Below are 8594 nucleotides of genomic sequence, written 5' to 3'. Positions count from 1 at the left end.
AGAACCAGAAGTAGATAGAAGGGCGAATACGCCGGCTCGAAACTACCAAACTACTTTTCAAGCTGCCCCCGCGGCCCTGGCAAGATTATAATTAAAACGTCGCGCGGCGCTGGATAATAAATTAATGCATAATTAACATAGCTAATTATAATACCGGCTGAAATTTTTCTCGTAACTCGTAACACACTGGTCTCTCGCATGCGGAGGCAGTGCAGCCCGGTAATTTATGATCGGACATGAAAAATTACCGTCTCGGGGGGGTTTAATCATCCTCGGACCCCCTTCCCCTTCGCGCGGTCGCTCTACACGTACCACTCCACCACTGGCCTTCCACTAACGAATGCTGCGAACCACTGCGCGCCTTCACCTTCTCCCGCGCCACCCTCTTACAGCTGGACTTAATAACTTATTATAATGCAATGCGTCGTACGTGGGGATCTTGCGAAACGTGGTGGCGCGCGGTCGAGAAGGGAAAACCAGCTTCGTAAGTGAAACGTGAGAAACGATGATGCGCGTAATGAAAGGAAAGAGACGATCTCTGAGTATTCAAACATTGAGCAAAAATATCTCGAGAGATACATACATATGACCAACATTACCTAGATTAAGTTAATTTTCAATAAAACTGCACATAATGCAATGAGATAACAATAAATTAACAGGAGATTATTAATGTCGGTACAATGACAGTTAATGAAGAAACGTGTGCGTTTGACCACATTGTAACGAGGAATCCGATGGACATCGAGTTCGGACGGTAAAACTTTCGTACAGGTGCTTATGCGCACCACAGTGGTGCAACACGAAGCGTCTGTTAATTGACTTATAAAAAGCTTAAATAATTAAATTAGCATTAAAAGCCGCCGCGAGGCGGCCCTCTGGCCGTCGTATAATTCAACATTGTGCTTTTTTCGTACCGCTGGCAGTAACGTGAAAGCTGCCGCTGGTCTTTTTCAAAGCGAACCCACCGCACGCGCGTTAATTCATTAGTCGTTGCTATACATCGTTTCACGAAAACTTCCTGGTTTTTAGATTCCCTCTGTCACAGGATTTCAAGCGATACAACCGCGCGCGGTTCCCGTAATAATTTATTACATAAATGAGTCACTTTCCTTCATACATCTCTATTCTACGTTACGTTTATCCTTCGCGTTCAAACGGTGGGATACCGTTTCATTTCATTCACACTTCTATCGCTCTTCTTCGGACTGGTATGAATTATAAGAATAAAAAAATTGCTTCTTTCGCTATACGTGTCAGGTCCGTTTCGCGCATCGATTCTCTTTGGATCCGAGTACGCAATATCCGTACACGAAAAAAGAGTCGCATATAAATCTACACATCGTCGATTGGACGATTCCCTCGAGCATCGCTTCTACCGGAATCTGCAAAATCATCGGCCATTACCCTGACCCGAAATCGCGCAGTGTCGCGCGGCGATCGCTTATCCTCGACACCGTTCGAATGCAGTAGCGTCGTAGTAATTTGTCCGCGTTATTCGAACCGGTCGTGGGGCGCTACGGCGCGACTCGGTCTGCCGTTCCCTGTTCCCTGCTCACTCTCCCCGTCAGGGCGCGAACGACGCCGAAAATGCAGACAAATGAGTTAAAAAACGCAGTTGCAACGCCTCACCACGCCGTGGCGAACGTCGGCGAGGGCGGCGTTGCCGACGATTTGACATTGTCGAAAGTTAATCAATGCCCCCGCACACATACCTACGGGTGTGTACGTACAGGCGGACCGCGCGCACAATCGCAGGAGAGAAACGGTTTGGGCCCCACTCTGGCCCGTAGCTAGAGCGTCGTTTCGTCAATTTTTTAAAATTAAATCACTATCTGTCCTTGTTAAACGCGCTTCCCGGGCACAACCGGTCTCCACCCCCGACTCGCTGTCATGCCCTGCGCTACCCTGTCTCTCTACCCCCATCGCGGCTTCGCTCGTACGTCGATCCACGTGCTGCGCCTAATGACAGACAGTTGCCGGCCGAAAAAAGTGTGTAAATCCGTGGTGGAACGGCCGCGAGCGAGCGAGCGAACGAGCGAGCGAGCGAGCAAGTGAAAAGGGCTGAAAAAAAAGGGGAGAGAGATAGAGGAAGAAGCGTTGGAAGCGCGGACGAGAGTCGCGTAAGAGCGGCGAGTCGGGAGAGGGTGAATTTCGAGAATGAGAGAGCGAGATGACGCGAGAGAGATCGTTCCATCGTGCCCGTATATAGATGGCGGTGCATGCGGCTCGGCCGAGCGGCCATTCCGGTAAAACGCACCGGAATAAAAATAATGGCTGGAAATGGACACGGGGTAGGTACCCCGGCACCTCGTCATTTTTTTCTATTAGCCGAAACTTACAAACACCCGGGGCTTCCGGCCATTTCGGCCGACCCCGCAGACCGCCAAACTGCTCTGCCGTCCGTGTCCGTGCGGCCGTCGAAATTCGAAGCGCCGCGGCCTGTTGTTACCCCTTCACCCATCCGCCCTCCGTCCTACCCTTCCTTTCCCCCCCTGCTGAAAACGGTGGCCATATTTTTTTTCGAGCAACGAGAAGGAGCCTGGGCACCGCTCGCGCCCGCGATTAAAATGTCATCCGCGTTCTGCAAATGACGCTTTTTTCCGCGGCGCTTTCGGCGTGCCGAGAGCGTGCGACGGAAAGAGAGGGTGAGATGGGGTAAACACGAAGCAGAGGGATAATTCAACCACTTCGTTCTAGTTATTAATGCCTCCGCTGTGACGGGGAAGTATTTAAACCGCGCGGGTCTTTAAATATTTTAACTCCGGCTATTTTTTTCTGCCGGCGAAAGGATCGCCGCGCGCTAGCGTTCCCGACGATTGCGCGTCATATATTTGCCCGTCCTACTTGTCTTCCGCGTTTGCCCGCCGCTGTTTTTATCGCCCGTAAAATAACAGTTTTATTTAAAATAACGTTTACCAAATATAACGCGGCGAAGAATATGTTAGAATAAATGGACAATAAAACAAACAAAGAACACAGGAATTCGTGTCTACATGTCGCAATTCTGTTTTTTTGTATGACGTGTGCATCTTAAATATCAGGCATGACTGACCAGCCTCTTTTAAAATTGTAAGACTGGCCCGATAAATTTCTTTATGTCTTGTTGAGACAATTTTGCTGGACAGGAATGACATCGAGTGAGAACGGTTTCAACGATAAATGCAAGCGAATCGTTTGGTCCGCTCATTCATATGCGTACCAAACCGAACCCTAAGACATATACGTAATATACGCGTTTCATTAAAATGGTTCAGACGAAGGCCAGGCGGCAAATTATGCACAATTAATGTCAGTCAGGCGTACTTCAAACTGTGCGTTCTCTCAAGAAAATATTTACGCATAACTTGAATGCATGGTAATTTTACGTATTCGTATATACATACAAATTTTTTTATAATTACACAGCTGTATCCGTCTCAATTAATTTCTCAATACTTTGTTTCTACATTTTACTCGAAGAAGCCGTTATTCATTACAGTCAATTCGATTAATTTTAAAATTATATTACATTAGAAAATATCAAAAATTTACTATTTATTATATAGAATATAATAAAAAAAAGAAAAAAATTAAGAAAAATGTATCAAAATAATATTCTACTAACAATTACTATTGTTAAAATTTCTATTCACCACCACTATTTGAGATTGAAGCGGTTAAAAGCAACAAAACACATAATAAAAATTCTTGCAAAATATATTTAAATAAAAATATTTTTTAAAATAACGCAATTAATGAAAAACTTATAAAATATACTAAAAATTGTTTTGTTTCGGGAAGAAATTAAATCATGTTTATTTCTGTACATTATTAAGTTGTATTAAGTCGTATAGCTGTAAACTTAGCTCATTTCGTTTTTGGTTATGCATATATATTTGGTTATGCATATATTCTTTTTCAGATATATATTTTGGTATATTTTACAAGTCGCTTCTATCGAGTATTGTAAGTATTATTTTATTGAAATACTTTCATTTTAATATATTTTACAAGAATTTTTATTTCGTATTTTCTCGCTTCTGACGTCATAATCTGAGATAGTAGTGATAAGTGAGAATCTGAACAGTTATTTTAATGCTTTTATTAATTAATATATTTAATATAAATATATCTTTTTATAAAAAAATTATTATATGAGAAGGATGAAGCAAGGCGATATTAATAGAATTAAGCGCGCCTTTGGAAGATAATTTTATTGATCTCCGATCCATGCACGCGGATCCTCTTGGTCATAATTTGTACGATACGCGCGATGACTATCTAGCAGCGTCCATCATCGCCGGTAGGCGCTCACTCAAAGTGACTCATCAGTAGGAAACAGCGCGTCGATGGCCACTCTCTTACGTTCGAATTGACGTTAATATTACCAGGCCTGCGAACGCAATCGGCCGACATAATAACCATTTTAGGCGGCTCTCTGACCCGGCGATTCGCTTGGCTGCTGCGACTCCATCGTTTAAGTGACGTTAGCATTACGAGACCCGTAGCATTAGCTTTGACTTGCTTAATTCGATCAGAGGGAGCAGATTAGATACTCTACTAGTTGTAAGACAAAGAAATATTATTTACTTTTATGAGTTAAGTATATTTTAATTTTACGGCGTTCGAGCATTCCTAGACATTAATTATATCTAATCTTGTATCTAATTTTTTTTTATAAAAATCTACGAGAGAAAAAGAATTTTTCCTTTTTAAGACTATAAGTTATGGAATATTCTTATTATATCTGGAAATATTAATAGAAGTTTATATATATATAATTATAAGGATCAATTCTTTTCTGAAGAAAATCGAAAGTTTCGCGAAGAAACTTTTTACGAACTCCGAAGGACCTCGGGAAGGGTCGCCCCGTTGCCGAATTCACGCGGCGCAATCGTCGTCGATGCGGCACAATGAATCTCTGGAAAGGGCGAAGACTCCGGAGTCCCGTCGACTCGGAACGCAAATCTGATTGGCTCATGAATATTAAGTTCGACCCGCAATTATTATCTGCGTTATAAATCGGGCGACTTGCCTCGCCTGCCTTCTTCGCAGCGAGCCTCGCTGGCCGAGGCCGGCCGTTATTATCCGCGTGCACACACTCTCGCGAAATATCACGGACACGCTCGGCCGCAGGATCGCACACAGATTCACGCTCCGTCCACGCTCGTCCGTGCACTTTCACGCAACGCTCGCGATTACCCCCAAGTGTTAATTACTAATCTCGCCTCTGCTAATTATAATTAACGCCTTTCGGCCCGGGCTGCCCGAGCGGTCGTGTCCGGGCATATACGTATTGCAAAAGGAAAGGACAGATCGGTGCGGATCGAGTTGTTCGCGAACATCCGCCGTAAAGGAGATCGGCCGGCGCGGCCGGTGATTGGCTTCGATGAGAGCTCCGGGAGTCACACGAGCGTGAGCGCGTGTGCGCGAATGTCGGGACCGGTTTCGCGCTTCTCACGAATTTCACACGATTTTTCGAGCGAGGAGGTGGAACGGACCGTTGCAAATTTTCACGTAATAAAAGAAACCAACGCCTCTTCGGACGTAATTTGGACGCGATGATACTTGCGAGCGATGTAAACGCTTCCCTCTTTGCTTTCGTTGCACATCGATAAAACTTGAAATATTTATACTATATATACTTTCGCATTATCTAAAATTCTTATCTAAAATTAATGAAGGAGAAAGATATAATTGCTTACGTTATGATATTTATAATTGCTATTTCGGACTCGATTGCGAGAACCAATCAATGTTACGTAAAACGAAATAGGAAGTCTCGAGAAGAGATTAAATTCGTCGGAGATACGGCGGGTATCCGCAGGTATATCCGTATATTCTGCGAGTCGATTGATATGCGACCGTCGCGTCGCGTCGCGTCGCGTTTTCCCAGGAACGCATTAGGCTCTCGCGTCACATTATCATCGGCATTTGGGTCCAGCGTTGGCCGAGAGGCGAAACCTCCTAGCCAGGGCTACCTGCTGCCCCATCGTGGCGCGTCTCTCGGCAGTTCCTGCGGCACTATACGCCCGGTACCTCATTAAAATATGCAAATACGCAGCTCTCGGGTCGTCCGTTCCGTTTCCTTGGTCGCTCTGCTCCTCCTCACGTATGTGTGTATGCGTCGAAATGTTTACGATCACGGCGAAATTAAAAGTACCGCTAAAATATTGCCCCTAATACGTATGTGGTCGTCGCTGCTGCTGTTGCTGCTGCTGCTGCCGTCGCCGCTGTCGCTGCCGCCGCGTCGTCCCCGGCCCTTTTCAGAGTAAACCCCTCTAAAAGTCATGCCGCTATCGTTCCCGCTCTCCACCCGAGCGGTGGCACGCAAGAGACTGACGACGACCGCTGAAAATGAGTGCGGGCGACTCGCACGGCCGGTTGGTGACACTTCGCTGGTGCGTAATTCAACCGCCACGCATATGTTTTTTTTTTTTTCGCTCTTTTTCCCGCGGATGTACACGGCGCCGATTGCTTCGGTCATTAGTTAAATTAGGCTAACGACTGTGCGAGGTGCGTCGCCTTATCTCCCTGCTGAAAAGCGAATAAAATATCTGGAGATAAATCGCGCGCGATAAATTCCATAGGAAGGAAATTAAACTTCATCGGCGATATGTTCAATGATTACCTCGGTAGGAGATACGTTGTCTGTCTACATGAAATGTTAATTTATACCGCTTCGATTTGCATAATGTCGACGAGCGGATTTCCGGATTGTCCGTGAAGTTTTTCTCCCGCTTCCGTTGGCTGTTTCATCGATTCTTTGTCACGGGTCAACGAATTCGAGGTACCCGCATATTATATCACGAGCTTAAGGACTTGGAAGTTTTGGTGGGTGATGAACGATCGCGATAAACAAGTTCGTACATATTTACGGAGGAGGCCACGGATGCGTGTAGCTCGAAGGACCGCTGGAAGACAGCAGCGACGAGCAAAAGGAGTATTTTTCGGACAGCTTCAGGCAGACTTTGGCGCGTCGCGCGCCTTTGAATCTCTCAAAGTGATTCCGCAGCGTCTCCTCGCGATTTGACGTTGGAGCCGACCGGTCGGGGACCGGCAATCTTCGGCGTGTACCAGGTTCCTGCGTAACCGCGATGATTTTTACGATCTCGATCTGCTAACGAGTAGCCCAGCGCCTATCCCCTCCGTCGGGAGTCTTATGCGGCGATAATTCTTCATTATCGTACATTGTTGCATGGTGGTGTCGAGAGCTGCGCTCGTCTAAGCTGCTGATGCCTCTGCGCTCGGGGCCGCGTGCATGCCGGAGATAAGTTTTTTCCCCCTACGAGAGACCGCATCGCCAAGTAATCAGGATGCACTTTTAATTGCCGTTGTTTTTGTCAGGCTAAATTTGACGTTTACGAGCGAGCAGGAAACGCGCACTGGCTGGAGGATCTGGACGAATAATCAGCCACAAAGTAGTCGATACGAATTCGGTATTCATTACAGTGTTACCTGTCCGCCTCGCGCCGCTCCTCGTTCATAGCGAGGACAAAACGAGCCTTGAGTGACGTTGAGCAACTTTACTGTTTCTATTTGTAGGATTAATGCATGAGAAAACGGTCGTTCGGATGAGAAAACTCTCGCGTGATTAAGCAAAAGAAAATCACAGAAACGCATCGGCAAGCAGTTCCAATTTGCCGTTTAATTTTTGATTATCCTTTGACTTATTAATAATAAAATAAAGCAGAGTTAAAATTACGTATATTTTTATATATAAAAGCATTAATAATCAGAAAAATTTGTTAATGTCAAAAAAATGAATGTAACACGTCGAAACGTGCGTGCACATGTAATGGTAACATTTAGGAGAGCGCTACGCGCGCAACATCGATAATATAATTTTACCACTTCGGATGAAAGCTCATTCCAGGTATCGTCGGAACGACGTTTTCGACGATTAATAATCAGAACATTAATCTGCTCTCGTAGGCTATATATTTGTTAATGAGTGCGAAACGAGTTCCTCAAGGAGCGTTGCTTGAATGTGATCACAGGACAGCTGGCTGTAGTTTTCGTATTACGATTAAACATGATTTATCGCCCGGACTGCGCCTTCCCTGCTAGTAATTCCATCGGCACGTAATGATATCCCCTCGAAAGAGCGAGAGAGAATTCTGCAGACGCGAAGCGCTTCGTCGCCGCACTGACAAAGAAGCGCGGCCCTCCGACGTGCTAATTATGCGGAGCAAGCGCGACCTTCTTCGTATAACATCGGAACGCCTGACTTGGACGAGTTCCCAATTGCTCACCGCGATATTAAATGCTGCGACAAGTCGTGGCGGAGGGAGTGAGCTACAGCCTCGCATTCGTCACGTTAATGCGGGATTTTATTACGCGACCATTTTTTAATTGTAGCCTTAATGACGCGCTTGATCTTTTCTAGAACGTTGTGCCTATTATCCTTCGAGTTTCCTTTGCTTTATCGTCATCGCGTGCCAGACAACCCGATTTTCAATTCTTTTTATTTTGACATTTGTGCGGTAGGTCTTTTGTTTCGGCGAAATATACCTCCGTCGGCGCGTGGGCAATTAACTTTATTTTCAATGTAAATCTCATCCGCATGGTTACTCGGCGAAGCGCAAGTACGTTGCTTTTCGCGAATCATC

This window comes from Pogonomyrmex barbatus, unplaced genomic scaffold (assembly GCF_055798465.1).
Source record: "Pogonomyrmex barbatus isolate J1 unplaced genomic scaffold, ASM5579846v1 scaffold6, whole genome shotgun sequence".
NCBI classification, from domain to species: domain Eukaryota; kingdom Metazoa; phylum Arthropoda; class Insecta; order Hymenoptera; family Formicidae; genus Pogonomyrmex; species Pogonomyrmex barbatus.
This window is presented reverse-complemented; position numbering follows the sequence as displayed.